This window comes from Panthera tigris, chromosome B1 (genome assembly GCF_018350195.1).
Source record: "Panthera tigris isolate Pti1 chromosome B1, P.tigris_Pti1_mat1.1, whole genome shotgun sequence".
Taxonomy (NCBI): Eukaryota; Metazoa; Chordata; class Mammalia; order Carnivora; family Felidae; genus Panthera; species Panthera tigris.
The window spans coordinates 126,101,970-126,118,739 of record NC_056663.1 but is presented as its reverse complement, the minus strand read 5'-3'; the positions used below and the strand labels follow the sequence as shown (position 1 = coordinate 126,118,739).

The following is a 16,770-nucleotide window of genomic DNA, read 5'->3' as shown; positions in this document are numbered from 1 at the left end:
AGTGAAATGTGGCACATGCCTCGCATATCAGGTATGTGAGTTAAAAATTCACTGGAGTGAACTAATGAAAATTCCAAGGTACAGAGCCCCCAGTTCTTTGGGGGAGAAATATGCATACAAGGAGTTCAAATTTGGGGGAATAAGTTAAACTTAATGTTGAGCTTAGAAATAAATAGTGGGAAAAACATGAAGGTATAAAAATAGTAAAAAAGGTAAAGTAATAAGCTTCCTTCTGAAAAAAAAAGGAATAGTTTATGTAATCACAATAAAGGGAACACTCTTTTTTTTTAAGTTTATTTGTTTATTTTCAGAGACAGAGACAGTGGGGGAGGGGCACAGAGAGAGGGTGACACAGAATCCCAAGCAGGTTTCGTGCCATCAGCACAGAGCTCAATGTGGGGCTTGATCTCATGACCTGGGGATCAATACCTGAACCTAAGTAAAGAGTCAGTCACTCAACTGACGGACCCACCCAGGCGTCCCAAGGAAACATTCTTATGTAGGAAATAAAAAGCATAATTGTTACAACTCCTTGATCTAACAGTTCTAAATCTCAAAAGAACAAAAAGAGTCTTCAGAGTGGAAAAAATGTCATTCTTGGTCACAGTTTTTATTTGAAGAACATTGTATACAACTTTTTTTAATTGATTTTTGCTGTCGTGGGTCAACGCTTCCTCAGCAACAAAGAAATTATGTGTATTTTCCTTATAAGCATTATATGAATATGTAGATTCATATACATCCATTATGATCAATGTTAAAAAAAATAAACATGACTTTTTCTCATTTGGTCAAATGCTACATAAATATCAGTGTCCACCTCCTAATTCTGCATGAAAACAAAGGCACTTGTTATTGTTCATTTGCAAAAATGTGCCATTTTATATTGTATTTCACTCAAGTAAAAAAGACATTTAAAAAAGTCCTTAGTACAAGTTGGCAGCTATCTACAGTTCTCTGCAAATATATCTTTAAATCTAAGATTGGGCACAGGTCCATGAACAACTGACAAATGCTTATCTTTCAAGATAGAACATCCTTTCAACAGTTGTAACTCATTGATGAAGCTGTACTTACACAACACATTCCTGTAGTTAGTTGCATAATTATATTTTCTATTGAGTGAAAGTCTAGTTTTCGTGATTCTTACAGCTAAAAAATTCCAAACTTGAAGACTTTTGTTTTTCAGGACATATGTGCACATTTTATAACATGAAAAATAAGTAAATGCAAATGCAATTGCAAACATCTACGAAGTTTAAAGATCCTTTCTATATTTCATAAAGTTTTTGCATAAAAACTAACCGAAGAAATTCCACGTAAATGTTTGTATGGTGAAAATAGACAAGGAAATTTACAATAGAAGCTAATGAGAACTATAGAGCATAGTGTCTGGAAGAGTGTTGTTCCTCGTACTGCACTCAGCAGTCTATTTCTGTTACAATAACCTCACTTTGTTAAAGCCTTTATTTCATAAGGATGATAAGCTAAAAGGATGAAGGTAAGATACATCCCGCTCCCACAATGGATGCAGTGAGGAATGCGCTTAAGGGTTGAGTAGGTCAGTGGCAACCCACTTAAGGGTTGAGTAGGTCAGTGTGGTTTGCAGGCACCGTGCTACTTAGTATCTAAATGGCCTTGGGGGAGTTACCTGTTCCTAGCTTTACTTTCCTCACCTGCCAAGTGGTAATGAAAATATTGTGTAGAAAGGACCAATACAATGCTTGGCACACGGTGTACATTCAGAAAGCAAAGCAGGAAGGATGAAAAGGGAGGGCGGGAGAGAGGAAGACAGGGAAGGACAGTTCCCACCCTAGTTGAGGTTCAAGACCAGCTGTGTGTAATTTGATTGGACTCTGATCCTCAAAGCACATAAAAATAAAAGTAAGTTAAGGATAAAAAGAAAAATACAGTGTCAGGATTAAAAGCCAAGACAAACTTTGCCTGGATCAAAGCAAACAGACACCAAATACAGTAAACAGGACCCTGAATTCTGAGAGAGGCAGTGACCATTGAGGAAGGTAGCTCCTTTGGCAAAAAGGAGAATAAAATCCCCCACACAAATGAGAGACTGTAGGGAAGCACTGCTTGAAACTAGGGCCTGGCAGGCTCTTACATACAATCTCTAAAAGGTCAAATTGTAAACCTCTAGTAAAAGTGAAAACAAGGAAAATATATGAAAAGTCACAAAAAATTAATATTATAAGCAAAAAGGGTCATAACAGCAGATGAAATAGATCATTAAAAATCATAAGCTAATGGGACACCTGAGTGGCTGAGTCGGTTAAGTGACCGACTTCAGCTCAGGTCATCATCTTACAGTCCGTGGGTTCGAGCCCTGCCAGGCTCTGTGCTGGAGCCTGCTTCGGATTCTGTGTCTCCCTCTCTCTCTGTCCCCCGACCCCTGGCTCGAGCTCTGTCTCTCTCTCAAAAAAAAAAAAATTAAAAAAATTTAAAAAAAACAGTAAAAAAATCATAACATGACATGTAACACGACAACTGAACACTTAAATGGAAAGATTTTGAGAAATATGTAAACTAACACAAGCAAATAAAAAAACTGAAAGCCTGCATTTAACACTAACCAGTGAAGAAATTGCTTGATAATTAATTACCCATTGGTAATTATCCATTATGTAATGAATGGAATTAGTTACATTCATGAAAGACACCAGACCCAGAAAAAAACTTCTTTAACCTATTAGAGTCTCTTTTTACAAAACAAAAACAAAAACAAAAACAAAAAAACAAAAAACAAAACTTAGAGCAAACATACATAATGGGAAGCCAATAGAAGCATTTTCTTTAATGTCAGGAATAACGAGAGCCTCACTACTACTCTTACTGTTCAACATAGTCCCAGATGCCTAGCTACTCAGTAAGATAAGATAACAATAAACAACATGTGTAAGGAATGGAAAGGCAGAGACAAAACTGTTCTTATTTGCAATCAAAGTTATTGTTTGTATTTAAAATTCAAGAGACTCTCTGGATAAACCTGAGCCTGAATTTCAAACAGAAATGCTAAGGACCAAAATAGCCAAGACAAATGAAAAGAGCAGAGGGAGAGGACTTGACCTACCAGACTGCAAGACTTACATAAAAAACAAAACAAAACAAAAAAAAAACCTTGCAATTAGGGTAATGTGATCTTTGTTCAGGACCAGACACACAGAGGTGCATAGAGCCTTTAACAGAATCTCAGATATATGACCAAGATGACATGACAGTGAGAACATAATGGGGCTAGACTGAAATGGTTCTGAGACAAAAGAAGAAAATATACAGAATTAGATCCCAATTTCACACAATACATAGAAAGAACACCGGATGGATTATACCCCTAAGTATGATTGGACTGGCCTAAGCAAATTCCAGTGTCATGCTGTTCCCTGTCAGTTTCATTTCTGAGCCTTTCCACTATCACCACACGTTAAGAATCCCATGTAGGAAGGGGCGCCTGGGTGGCTCAGTCAGTTGAGCATCTGACTTCCGCTCTGGTCATGATCTCACTGTTCGTGGGTTCAAGCTCCACATTGGGCTCTGTGCTGACAGCTCAGAGCTGTCAGCTTTGGACTGTGTCTCCCTCTCTCTTTCTGTCCCTCCCTCCCTCTGTCCCTGCTTTGGACTCTGTGTGTGTGTCTCTCTCTCTCTCTCTCTCTCTCTGTCTCTCTCTGTCCTTTCCCCACTCCTACTGTCTCTGTCTCTCAAAAAAGTGAATAAATGTTAAAAAATTAAAAAAAAAGAATCGTATGTAAGGAAAGCTGTATATATTTCCTGAAATGATACAGAAACAAGAAGGAAAAAGATAAGCTGATCATGCTTAAAGCTTTCCTTTATAACTGAAGCTAGCCACTGGTTTCCTTCCATTCTGAAGAGAGTTATTTAAAGTTACTGATTATCAGAAAAATAAAAAAACCACTTAGAGTTGTGTTTGAAAAACAAGATATGCTCAACGTCACTCCTCATCAGGGAAATACAAATCAAAACCACACTGAGATATCACCTCACGCCAGTCAGAGTGGCCAAAATGAACAAATCAGGAGACTATAGATGCTGGAGAGGATGTGGAGAAACGGGAACCCTCTTGCACTGTTGGTGGGAATGCAAACTGGTGCAGCCACTCTGGAAAACAGTGTGGAGGTTCCTCAAAAAATTAAAAATAGATCTACCCTATAACCCAGCAATAGCACTGCTAGGAATTTACCCAAGGGATACAGGAGTACTGATGCATAGGGGCACTTGTACCCCAATGTTTTTAGCAGCACTCTCAACAATAGCCAAATTATGGAAAAAGCCAAAATGTCCATCAACTGATGAATGGATAAAGAAATTGTGGTTTGTATACACAATGGAGTACTACGTGGCAATGAGAAAGAATGAAATACGGCCCTTTGTAGCAACGTGGATGGAACTGGAGAGTGTGATGCTAAGTGAAATAAGGCATACAGAGAAAGACAGATACCATATGTTTTCACTCTTATGTGGATCCTGAGAAACTTAACAGAAACCCATGGAGGAAGGGAAGGAAAAAAAAAAAGAGGTTAGAGTGGGAGAGAGCCAAAGCAAAAGAGACTCTTAAAAACTGAGAACAAACTGAGGGTTGATGGGGGGTGGGAGGGAGGGGAGGGTGGGTGATGGGTATTGAGGAGGGCACCTTTTGGGATGAGCACTGGGTGTTGTATGGAAACCAATTTGACAATAAATTTCATATATTGGAAAAAAAATTAAAAAATTAAAAAAAAAGAAAAATAAGATATACAGTTTCTCAAAGAACATATAAATGATGACTAATACATACCCTGGATAGAAATTTTCACATATGAACTCACACAGTTGTAGCCATTAAATTCAAAAGAAAATTTACCTTTTAATATATGCTAAACTTATTTAGAAAGTACACCTTTGATATGACAATAATAGTGTTTTTGAAAAGTTCTGCCTTGTGTACTTTCTTTCTTCCTCCTGGTTTATAGCTCTTTTTCCTTTTTTTCTTTCTTTTTTTTTAATGTTTACTGATTTATTTTGAGAGAGAGATAGAGAGGCAGAGAGAGAGGGAGAGAGAATCCCAAGCAGGCTCCGCAATGTTAGCACAGAGCCCAACACTGAACTCAGTTTCACAAACCGTGAGATCATGACCTGAACCAAAATGACGTGCCAGACACTTAACTGACTGAGCCACGCAGGTGCCTCTGTAGCTCTTTTTACTTTACGTAACACTGATACATTTCAGCTGATTAATAACCACAAGACACAGGCGCATTCAGTCCCAGAGGCAATTTTAATGCAGTCATTGATAAAATACAAACTGTAAAAAACCATTTCATTTTAACTAAGCTGATATCCTATTCTGTACATCGCTATAAGAGCCCAGTAAAACAGTATCAAAAATGCTAATGTCTGCGCCAGAAAGGAGATAACAATCCAAACTCAACTCTGGTAAAAGAGGCTAATATTCAATTACTAGGTTATGCACTTAAAAGATTTCAGCAGATAGTTGAAAAAAAGGAATTGAATTTTTGCAATAATTTCGATGGATAGAAAAACTTACAAATAGGGAATTAAGTATTAGCCATTTTACAATTCACTTCAAAACCTAAACACTATTTATTTTTATTTCACTCATAAAAGTGTTGGTCTACATGAGCTCTTACTCTTAAATAAAAGGAAAGTCAAGCATTCTTGAGAATAATGCAATAACCTACACATTTGAAGTATAAAAACACAAATTATTTGTGAATTTGCCAACAGTTCTTTGCTGTATCTCAACTTGACCAATGTTTAACCTGTACAAAATGTCCTGGCATAGAGTACATACAGTAACATTTGTACTCCCATTATATAGACTGCAGTGTTTTGAAATGGGAAAATTGGATTCAGAGAGCAATCACATGAGATGCTATTGTCTACATAAGAACTTCTTGCACATTATGACCTTAAATAACAGTACTGCATTACCTACTAACAGTTGGTGGTAGAGAATGTTGATTTCCTTCACTCACAGAGTCCCTGAGCATTTCTAGTTCAGTTCTGGAAAAGTTGTCAGGTTGGAGTTAAATTGTAGGACTACAGAGAAATATCAGCATTTTTGTTAACTGAGTATAATATTGATTTCAGTCAAACCCTGAATGTTTAATTTCACATTGGCAGGCCAGGATTTCTATTTTCCCATCAAAGACCAATGAAATATCATTTTAAATGGCTGCCTCACATTAAAGCCAAGGCAAGAGGAATAATTGAAATATCCTTTGGGAGCTGTGAGCCCAAATTCTTAGCCTGGAGTAAATGCCTTAAATTATCTTTGAAACCAAATGATGATAGAATGTAATTCTTGGCAAAACATGAAGACATTTCAACAAAATGAGCCTTAAAGTGACAGAAAATATTACAAAGAAAATCCAAGAGAAAGAAAGAAGAAAGAAAGAAAAAAAGAAAGAAGAAAGAAAGAAAGAAAGAAAGAAAGGGAGAAAGAAAGAGAGAGAAAGGGAAAAGAAAGAAAGAAAGAAAGAAGAAAGAGAAAAGAGAGAAAGGGAGAAAGAAAGAAAGAAAGAAAGAAAGAAAGAAAGAAAGAAAGAAAGAAAGAAAAAGGGAGAAAGAGAGAGAAAGGGAGAAGAAAGAAAGAAAGAAACAGAGAAAGGGAGAAAGAAAGAACTTCCGCTTCATACATTAAAAAACATCACTTGTACTGACTGTATTTTGTATGTTAAAGTCTACTTAAAGGATCTTTTAAAATCTTTTAAAATCTTTAAAAATCTCCAGTACCTATATTTCTCTTAGAAATTACTGTTTGATTTCTATTTGGCCACTAACATAGGGAGGATCTGAATGAGACCAGATCAGAGGAAGTGGCACAGTGAAAAGAGGTCATCAGAAAGTTGCTCAGTCACACACAGAATACGACAGTAATAAAAATAAGCACTAAGATGAAGAGAGAACACTCTCATTTCATATCTTTATAGAGTTCAATCTTACCACTTACTTGTGCTATGTTTCCGTGGAGTCTCTAGTATCTTCTATGCCGTCATAAGTGACTGCATCTTGGGTTTATATGATGAGTAAGTCACAGTCACAAGCCAATGAGAGTCAAGACGACTTACTTCCACCCAAGTGTCTTCCTTCATTTCTCAGATGAAATATGCTCACCAAACAGTCCCGCCTGCAAAGACTTCTGGTTATTCTTGGCATTTGATAGGCTCTCTGTGTGTAAATAGTCTAATGTATTTGCATTCAATAGATAGAACCAAAGTTACAGGTGCTGACATGTGTCTATTGCTACATGCTCATTTATGTTTAAAGTTTTACACTGCAGGCTCCTGGAGAATGAGACAACTGGAATACAGGCAAGCCTTCTTTTCAGATACACAAGTGGCTTGCTTCCTCAATTCATTCGGTCTCCTTGGGGAGCCCTTGGCCGACCACATCCTCACCAGAACCCTCCTCCAACAGTCTTGTCCTTTACCTGCTGTGTGTTTCTTCATTACCATGTCTGACAATAGAGTGTATTTTCTTGGTTTGTTTTCACCCTCCTCCAGCAGAAGGTAAGCTCCATAAGAGCAGGTGCCTCGTTGTTCAGTTTACTGTTATGCCCTCATTGTGGAAAGAAATGCCAGGCACATCATAGGTACTAATATATCTTTGATGAGTGAATAATCCCAATTTATATTTCCCAACCATTCACATTTTTTACAGGGACTCTACATTTCTCATTACTGCGAGGATATTTCATTTACATTCCTTTTCTCAGAAGAGCCATAAAGCTGGAGTGGAAGATTCTAACACACCTTGTTGATAATCCTTATACAGATGAGTAACAAATGCCTAAATGTTCTAGAAATTTATTTTTTTTCCACTCCAATTCATTACAGCTATAATATTAGGACAGCTCAGTGAAAGGATCCAGTGAAATACCTGCCTGTGCATTATAGGGCCTGCAGATTGTCCATGAAACATATTAATGACAGGTTGGCTTGCAACTTCTAGAAAATAACACTGATAGGCAGCAATAGCAACCTGTCAAATATTTCCTATTTATTAGCACTTTAAACGTTGAATAATATGTTTACATCCATTTATTGTATACATTAGAAATGAAGAAAAATATAAATATTAAGTCTGCAGGAAGCTTAAGATACAAATCCAGCCCCTTATTCACCAAAGAGATCTATGTAAATCAAAATCAAGCGCAAAGGAAATAGGAGCTATACAAAATTAGCATATTGTATTTTTTATCTTTCACTGAGTTTTAACTTGCATTCAAAAAAACCTTTTTGTCCTCACCTCAATCACTTCTAATTCCCACTTTATAGGTGATGAAACACACATAGGGAAATTAGGTAAATTGTCTAGGAATTTCGGGTGGGACAAGCTAAGATCAAAGCTTACACCTTCTGATGACGCATTTAATATTTGCTTCCTACGTTATGGTTGGGTTTAAAAAAATCAAATATACAAGATATAGCACTTGCCTCATTTTCTATAACAATAGTCTGCTTTACAGCCCATTTTTCTTGGTTGTAGGAAAACAAAGCAACCAATCATCTCTCAGGGGAGGAGTGCCATTCAATTCTTGGTCATCCATCTACAGCAGCTGTCCTGGAGGCTGCCGCCATTCATGTGTGCATGGCCTTCCCACCAGCAGCTCTCTGCTGCTTCTGCAGTGTCCTCATTCTGCCGCTCTCTTGCCCAAATGTGGCAGCCTGGCCACTTCGAATGCTTTCTCAAGTTCCAACTGTACATGCTCCAACACAGCCATTTCTTCAAAGTGGTCTTGCCACCTCCCTGGCAGCACAATATGGCCCCGGGGTCCCTCTGCTGTCTAGAACTACACATTTCCCCTCCTTTTGCTTCTCCCATCCCTGGCCCAGGTGGGTATTCTTTAACTCTTCTCATCCACGACCAGCCTTGGGATTTTGCACAGGTTATTAACCTCTCTGTGCTTCAGTTCCTCCATCTTTAGATGGGCATTTATTCTACAATAAATATTAGTGAGTACCTAATCTTTGCCAGGTACTATTCTGGATAGTAGAGGTTAAGCAGTAAATAAAAACAGAGAAAAATCCTTGCCCTCATGGAGCATTCTTAACAATATTAGTAACAACAACCTTATAAGGTTCTGAGAGCGTTCAATGAGTGCATCCAGTGAATGCATGGAGGTCCATGAGTATTAGTGATGGTTAATGCAGTCAGCAATCCATCCAAAGGGGATCCATCCATCGTGTCCCTTCACCAGTCCATGCTGAAACATCCTTGCCCTTTGTAGTTAGACCTTGGAGCTAAAAGCCAGAAAGAGGAGCAGTTGCCAACTTTTACTTTTTACCCTGCTTCATCCTCTCTTGAGGAGATGAACTCAGAGTCAGCTATCTGCTTGAGTGTGGGGAAGGTAAAGGAGGAAATGCAGGGTGAATACCCTTCACAGATTACCTCAGTTCTCTCCTAGCTAGTGCCATTTTCTACATGCTCCGTGCCCCTCATGAACACCCTGTGCATCGGATTGGACCAAGTGAGAAATAAGTATGAATAAATGTGACCATCTGTATGATAATGTCTCCATAAGCATTTGAAGGACTGTTATAACTTAATTGAATATACTTTCATTTTCTCTGGCAGCTCCAGAATTGGAGCACACTTACTTCTTAGCAAGTTCCTAACTGCTATTGACTCAGAGTCCAAATTTGTTCTTGTTTTTCTTATTTTCCAACCTATGTAGTAATGCGATCATACAAGGTGCTGATGAAGACTTCCAGCTTGGAGTCCTGACTGCTTACCTAAAATTGGAACCTCAACCCTACCACTTTGAGCTCTGGAAATTCAGGCAGAACTCTACCCTCCATTGGCATCAGTTTCCTCATCTGTAAAATGGTAAAATAATGGAAAAATAAATATAAAATAAATATGACATATAACATAAAAGTAGCCCACATATTAGTTCCTCTTCATTTATTTATTTTTTATTTCGGTAAAGGGGAAGTGTTCAAACAAACCCATTTCTACTTTTCCAGCTTCTCTGTTGATGGAGAAAGAAGGAAGTCTCTAGGAGAAGCCCACAGAGCTTCCTTTACCCAGCTTCCAGATTTCCTCTTCACAGTCAGTTATTTAAGTAACTAAAAACATCAGAAACTAAAACATTTAAACCTGGGATGGAGAAATAGGGAAATGAAGAATGTGTTTCTCTTTCTGCTTCTAACCTTTTGGGTAATTGAAATGTGCTTGTAAATCTTTAGTGTCTATGTTTTCCCAGAATTCAACAGGGATAACACTATGCTTCTTGCCTGACTTTTCAGATACTGTGAAGAATAATACAATAATTGTCTCCAAGATGGTGAGTAAATATTTTTTTGCCCAGCCTTTTGGCTGAAAGAGGATTCCCAGAGGTAAGCAAATAATAGTCATACAATAGCTAATATTTGTTAATTCCTTCCTGTGAGCAAGACTTTAAACAAAGTGCTTTAACATGTATTACATCATTTAATGCCCCTAAAATAACATCACAAATGTCATGCTTATCCTTGAGTATGGTTATAACTGCTTGGGGCATGTCATGAAAGCATTTCTAGATATAAAATTCCTCAAATATTTTATTTTATTTATTTATTTATTTTTTTTAACGTTTATTTATTTTTGAGACAGAGAGGGACAGAGCATGAACGGGGGAGGGTCAGAGAGAGGGAGACACAGAATCCGAAACAGGCTCCAGGCTCCGAGCTGTCAGCACAGAGCCCGACGCGGGGCTTGAACTCACGGACCGTGAGATCATGACCTGAGCCGAAGTCGGCCGCTCAACCGACTGAGCCACCCAGGCGCCCCTCCTCAAATATTTTTTTTTAATTTTTTTTTTAATGTTTATTTATTTTTGAGACAGAGAGAGACAGAGCATGAATGGGGGAGGGGCAGAGAGAGAGGGAGACACAGAATCAGAAGCAGGCACCAGGCTCTGAGCCATCAGCCCAGAGCCTGACGCGGGGCTCGAACTCACGGACTGCGAGATCATGACCTGAGCTGAAGTCAGACGCTCAACCGACTGAGCCACCCAGGTGCCCCCCTCCTCAAATATTTTAATCTTATTCTTGAGTTTTCATGTTTAGTCTTCTGCCAGGAATGGGGAAAATAAGCATTACAATAGAGGAAGCTACCTTCCTTTTTAAGATTTTTCCAGAATGAATTACTGTCCCTATGTATCATTACAACATACCCTGTAAGGGAAAGGCATTCATTAAATCCACCTCTGCCTTAACCTTGTCCTGTTCCCCAAAAGCATCTTGTCTCGTCTTAGAATTCCTGTTCTCAGAAGATAAAAGAATTAGGGGCACCTGGGTGGCTCAGCTGGTTTAGTGTCCGACTTAATTTGGGCTCAGGTCATGATCTCATGATTCACAAAATCGAGACTTGCGTCGGGCTCTGCTCTGACAGTACAGAGCCTGCTTGTGATTCATTCTCTCTCTCTCTCTCTCTCTCTCTCTCTCTCAGAATAAATAAATAAATTTTTAAAAAAAGAAAAACAAAGAATTGGTCTGGTGACTTCTGAAATCATTTCTGCTCTATTATTCAATAACATAATTTACTTCCTAAACACTTTTTTTTTTCTTACATGAAACCTAAGTCCAAAGGGACACAGAGTTCATGGACTGAAAGTTACAGGGGCACAAACTATCTTTGTTCCCAAAATCAGCAACAAAAAAGGTACTAAGATCAGAAGAAGGTCACCTTCTCTGATAATCCCAGGTCACAGGATGGATTTACTATTTACAGGTACTAAAGTAATGCAGAGAGTAATTTAGAGAGAATTTCTTGGTAAGATTAAAACACTTTCCTAGAATTTATCAAGAGGCAGGCAAGCAAAATGTATTTATTAGAATAATTTGTATATTTGGATTTTTTACATATTTTGAAAAATATATTAATCTAGAGAGGTGTGTTTTCCTCACGAAATCTAGAAAAAGGAGATTGCAGTTTTTTTTTTAAGTTTCAATTTAAATTCCAGTTAACATACAGTGCAATTTTTTAAATTAAATTAAATTTTTTTTTAAATTTATACCCAATTTAGTTAGTATATAGTGCAACAATGATTTCAGGGGTAGATTCCTTAATGCCCCTTATCCATTTAGCCTAACCCTCCTCCCACAACCCCTCCAGTAACCCTCTGTTTGTTCTCCATATTTAAGAGTCTCTTATGTTTTGTCCCCCTCCCTGTTTTTATATTATTTTTGCTTCCCTTACCTTGTGTTTGTCTGTTCTGTGTTTTAAAGTCCTCATATGAGTGAAGTTATATGATATTTTTCTTTCTCTGACTAATTTTGCTTAACATAACACCCTCTAATTCCATCCACGTAGTTGCAAATGGCAAGATTTCATTCTGTTTGATCGCCGAGTAATACTCCATTTTATATATATACCACATCTTCTTTATCCATCCATCCATCAATGGACATTTGGGCTCTTTCCATACTTTGGCTATTGTTGATAGTGTTGCTATAAACATTGGGGTGTGTGTGCTCCTTTGAAACAGTATACCTGTATCCCTTGGATAAATACCTAGTAGTGCAATTGCTGGGTCATAGGGTAGTTCTATTTTTAATTTTTTTGAGGAACCTCAATACTGTTTTCCAGAGTGGTTCCACCAGTTTGCATTCCCACAGGCAATGCAAAAGAGATCCTCTCTCTCTGCATCCTCGCCAACATCTGTTGTTGCCTGAGTTGTTAATGTGAGCCATTCTGATAGGTATGAGGTGGTATCTCATTGTGGTTTTGATTTGTATTTCCCTGATGATGAGCAATGTTGAGCATTTTTTCATGGGTCGGTTGGCCATCTGGATATCTTCCTTGGAGAAGTGTCTATTCATGTCTTTTGCCCATTTTTTCACTGTGTTATTTGTTTTTTGGATGTTGAGTTTGATAAGTTCTTTATAGATTTTGGATACTAACCCTTTGTCTGATATGTCATTTGCAAATATCTTCTCTCATTCCGTTGGTTGCCTTTTAGTTTTGCTGATTGTTTCCTTCGCTGTGCAGAAGTTTTTATTTTGATGAGGTCCCAGTAGTTCATTTTTGCTTTTGTTTCCCTTGCCTCTGGAAACGTGTTGAGTAAGAAGTTGCTGCAGCCAAGATCAAAGAGGTTTTTGCCTGCTTTCTCCTTGAGGATTTTGATGGCTTCCTGTCTTACATTTAGGTCTTTCATCCATTTTGAATTTATTTTTGTGTTGGGGTAAGAAAGTGGTCCAGGTTCATTCTTCTGCATGTCACTGTCCAGTTTTCCCAACACCATTTGCTGAAGAGACTGTCTTTATTACACTGGATATTCTTTCCTGCATTGTCAAAGATTAGTTGGCCATGCGTTTGTGGGTCCATTTGTGGGTTCTCTATTCTGTTCCATTGATCTGAGTGTCTGTTCTTGTGCCAGTACCATACTGTCTTGATGATTACAGCTTTGTAATATGTCTTGAAGTCTGGGATTGTGATGCCTCCCACTTCGGTTTTCTTTTTCAAGATTGCTTTGGCTATTTGGGATCTTTTCTGGTTCCATACAAATTTTAGGATTGTTTGTTCTAGTGAAGAATGTTGGTGTTATTTTGATAGGGATTGCATTGAATATGTAGATTGCTTTGGATAATATTGACATTTTAACAATATTTTTCTTCTGATCCAGAAGCATGGAATATTTTTCCATTTTTTTGTGTCTTCTTCAATTTCTTTCATAAGCTTTCTATAGTTTTCAACATATAGTGTAATATTAGTTTCAGGTGTACATATTAGAATAGTAGAATATTAGAATCAGGTGTAATATAATGATTCAACACTTCCATACAACACCCAATGTTCGTCACAAGTGCACTCCTAGTAAAAGGAGATTTTGGAGAATAAGAATGTGTCAGGAAACTTCCCAGACTATACAAAGGACCAATAATAGCAAACACTGATACCTATGCCTACCATGTACCTGGTACTCAGTGTTTTAATTTGCCAAGGTCTTGAAGTCAACAAGCAGAAATCCAGTATTTGAGTCAGCCTGTGTACCTTCAGAGTTTTTGCTATTAATCACTGCATTCAATTGTCTCATAAATATATCACTAAAGTGATACATATTTACATACATATGTTTCTCAGTCTATCAGGCTTCTATCATTTGTTGACACCATTTCTTAGGATTCTTCAACTTCCTTTAGCCTGACTATACACATCAAGTAAATTTTTGATCTAAATTCTTTCTCCCAAGCAGGTTTTTTCATCATTTCATTCTAAAAGTTGATTTTGCATGCCTTTATATAAAACATTGAAGATTTCTGGCAGAATTCTTTCAGACTAGGCTGTAATGCAGAGAGGAAATTGCTTAGAAGAAAGGAAATCAGGAAATCTTGGTTCTGCTGATACCACTAACATCTGCTGCCTTGTGTCTATAAGGGAAAAAGTGCTCTAATGGAAGGAAAATTCTAAGTGATGACCACAGAAATTACATGAAGCTTCAAATCTTAAAGCACACTCTTATACAAGAATATTTTTTAAAGTTTTTATAAGCAAAGGAAAAGCAATTTTCATCTATTGCAAAGTAACAAGAAGGTCCAGAAAACAATAAGCAAAGTGATGCTAGAAAAACTTCTTTGGCCTCCAATATGCAGTTTTGCTATATAAGTACTTTGGTTCTTCATGAGCCTTAGCCATATGGAGAGAAAAGATCAGCTGTTTCCAAAATGCTGGGACCTAATCCATGAAGGATGGAAATGGTATGTTTTCTAGTACATACATTTGTTTTTAGTATGTACATTTTTTGATATAGCAGTTTTAATAGCTCATGGGAAGCTATGGGCCTCAATTAGGATGAACCACCATAGTCTGGGGAAAAGGTCCAGAATTATCAGCATCAGTCTGGGTTTTGGAGCCATTTATAGAAATGGTTAACTTGTCATCTATGGGCGCCAACTGAAAGAAGATGTGTAAATGTAATTCTGCAAAGAATTGCTTTCTAAATATTAACCAGTCCCTGTGGCTTATGTAACAAATATTAGACACAACAGTGCTGTGATCACAGGATCTTTGTACAATTGCTTGCTAGGCATTTTGCCCATTTGGCTATTCCTTTTCTTCCTCAAAATCCATTTGGTTTCCTCTCAAAGTGCTTTGTTCTTTCAAAGGGAGCAACCTGCCACAATTAAATACTTCAATTAAATTAAGAAATTAAAAATATACACATAAATGAGTAATTACCATGAGAATAGCACTCAATTAAGATTCATGCAACCAACATATAATGCACACTGGTCACCAGCACTGTAAGATGTCTCCTATGAAGATTTGTTCTTATGATGTGTGCTTTTTGGTATCTAGTAAGAATACTTGCAAAGAAAAAAACCAAATGAGACAATTTTCAGGTTTCCATCACCATCTAACTTAAAAGATTCTTTGATAGGCAGATGCAAGTATTCCCTTTTCTATGCAGATCTATCCCTTTATTTATTAGGTTTTTTTGTTAAAATGTTCTCTAAATTTGATGCAACACTTGAAAGCATATTCACTAATGTTTGGCAGATGTATTCTTGTATTTCTTGTTTGGCAAAATGTATATTCTAATGAATTTATATTTTGGGGGTTTTAGTGATTCATGAAATATTGAGCGACCTAATTAACTTTCTGAAATAAACCGGACTGAGGAGCAGATCTTAGCTTCACGGAGGCTTGCTTACTCATTGCAGACATTTTGTAAGATCTAATTTGGAAAGACAGGCTTTCTTTTCTGCAAATAAATAGAAATGCATATGAAACCTTATGTTATATTGACTTAAACTTCATGTTAAAATGTTACTATGTTTTTGTAAATGTTCCAAATCAAATCTTTGTTTTTCATTCTATTTCTTTGGATGTGGTGGTAGTCCTACAACAACTTCAAATCTCTACTTTTTTCCTGTTTGAAAACAGCTGATGAGAAAGAAACACTCTCTGGACTTCAGCAAAGCCTCTTCAGTTACACAGCTTGAGTCAAGCAGTCTTCTGACACATGTCAACCGCCCAGATGAAGTCACTGTTCGTGGTTCATTTTTTCCGTTTTAGCAAATGCAAAGCATTACATTCTTTTCGGAAAATCAAAGGCATCTTTTATCAAAGTCAAACACCTCTTCTAACAGCCTTTGAATTCCAAAAAGTGAAGTTTGAACTTGAAGCCAGTGTTTAGTTTTTAGTTCTTATTCTCTGGATTCTGTTTATTAAGCCCTGTTTACAAATTCCAAGAGTAAGGATAGCAAAATTCCTGAAAAATGTGCTTTAAAAAATACATGTTCAAGCTCCTTCCTGCCTTCTCTTAGGAGTTATATGATGAAAATGCTCAAGTTAAATATGTGGATATTTCTCCAGAAAAATTGTAATTCTTATATGTCCTTTACTTCAAGTTTTAAAAATTGCTTTCTGTTTGTTTATTATTCATATCTAGTTTAAATCCTATAGTTAACATTTCCCAACTTGTTCTTTCCACTTGCGTGTCATCCTTGCACCGGGGCCATGCTAATCTTCTCTGTATCGTTCCAATTTTACTATATGTGCTGCCGAAGGGAGCACCCAACTTGTTCTTTCCAAAGAGCTGGGTAAGCATGACATATTCACAGCACATGTTACTAGCCCAAGCCCCACTGAAGGGACAGTAGAAGTATGTAAAAGGTATAGTCAGCAAGGACAAAGAGAAAGGGGAGAAGCAGAGTCTAGGAAACATTTCAAAAAACGTTTTGGCAGACAGTGAGCAAATGGAGGAGTGACACCTCATCAAACCCATGGAACCAGTTATGACCCAAGGTTCCC

General features: G+C 37.4%; 1 protein-coding gene and 1 non-coding gene across 3 annotated transcripts in view; both read right to left on the bottom strand.

The window, feature by feature from the left end:
* Positions 1-7,091, bottom strand: part of HPGDS (hematopoietic prostaglandin D synthase) — a 29,048-nt gene extending 21,957 nt beyond the window's left edge. For both annotated transcript variants that reach the window (XM_015541802.2, XM_007074677.2), the window contains exon 1: positions 6,980-7,091. The gene's annotated coding sequence lies outside the window, so the exon portion shown is untranslated. The remainder of the gene's footprint in view (positions 1-6,979) is intronic.
* A 9,334-nt stretch (positions 7,092-16,425) lies between these two features.
* Positions 16,426-16,533, bottom strand: LOC122238195. The gene has a single exon (XR_006217157.1). It is a non-coding gene; the product is annotated as a U6 spliceosomal RNA (small nuclear RNA).
* Positions 16,534-16,770: the final 237 nt, after the last annotated feature.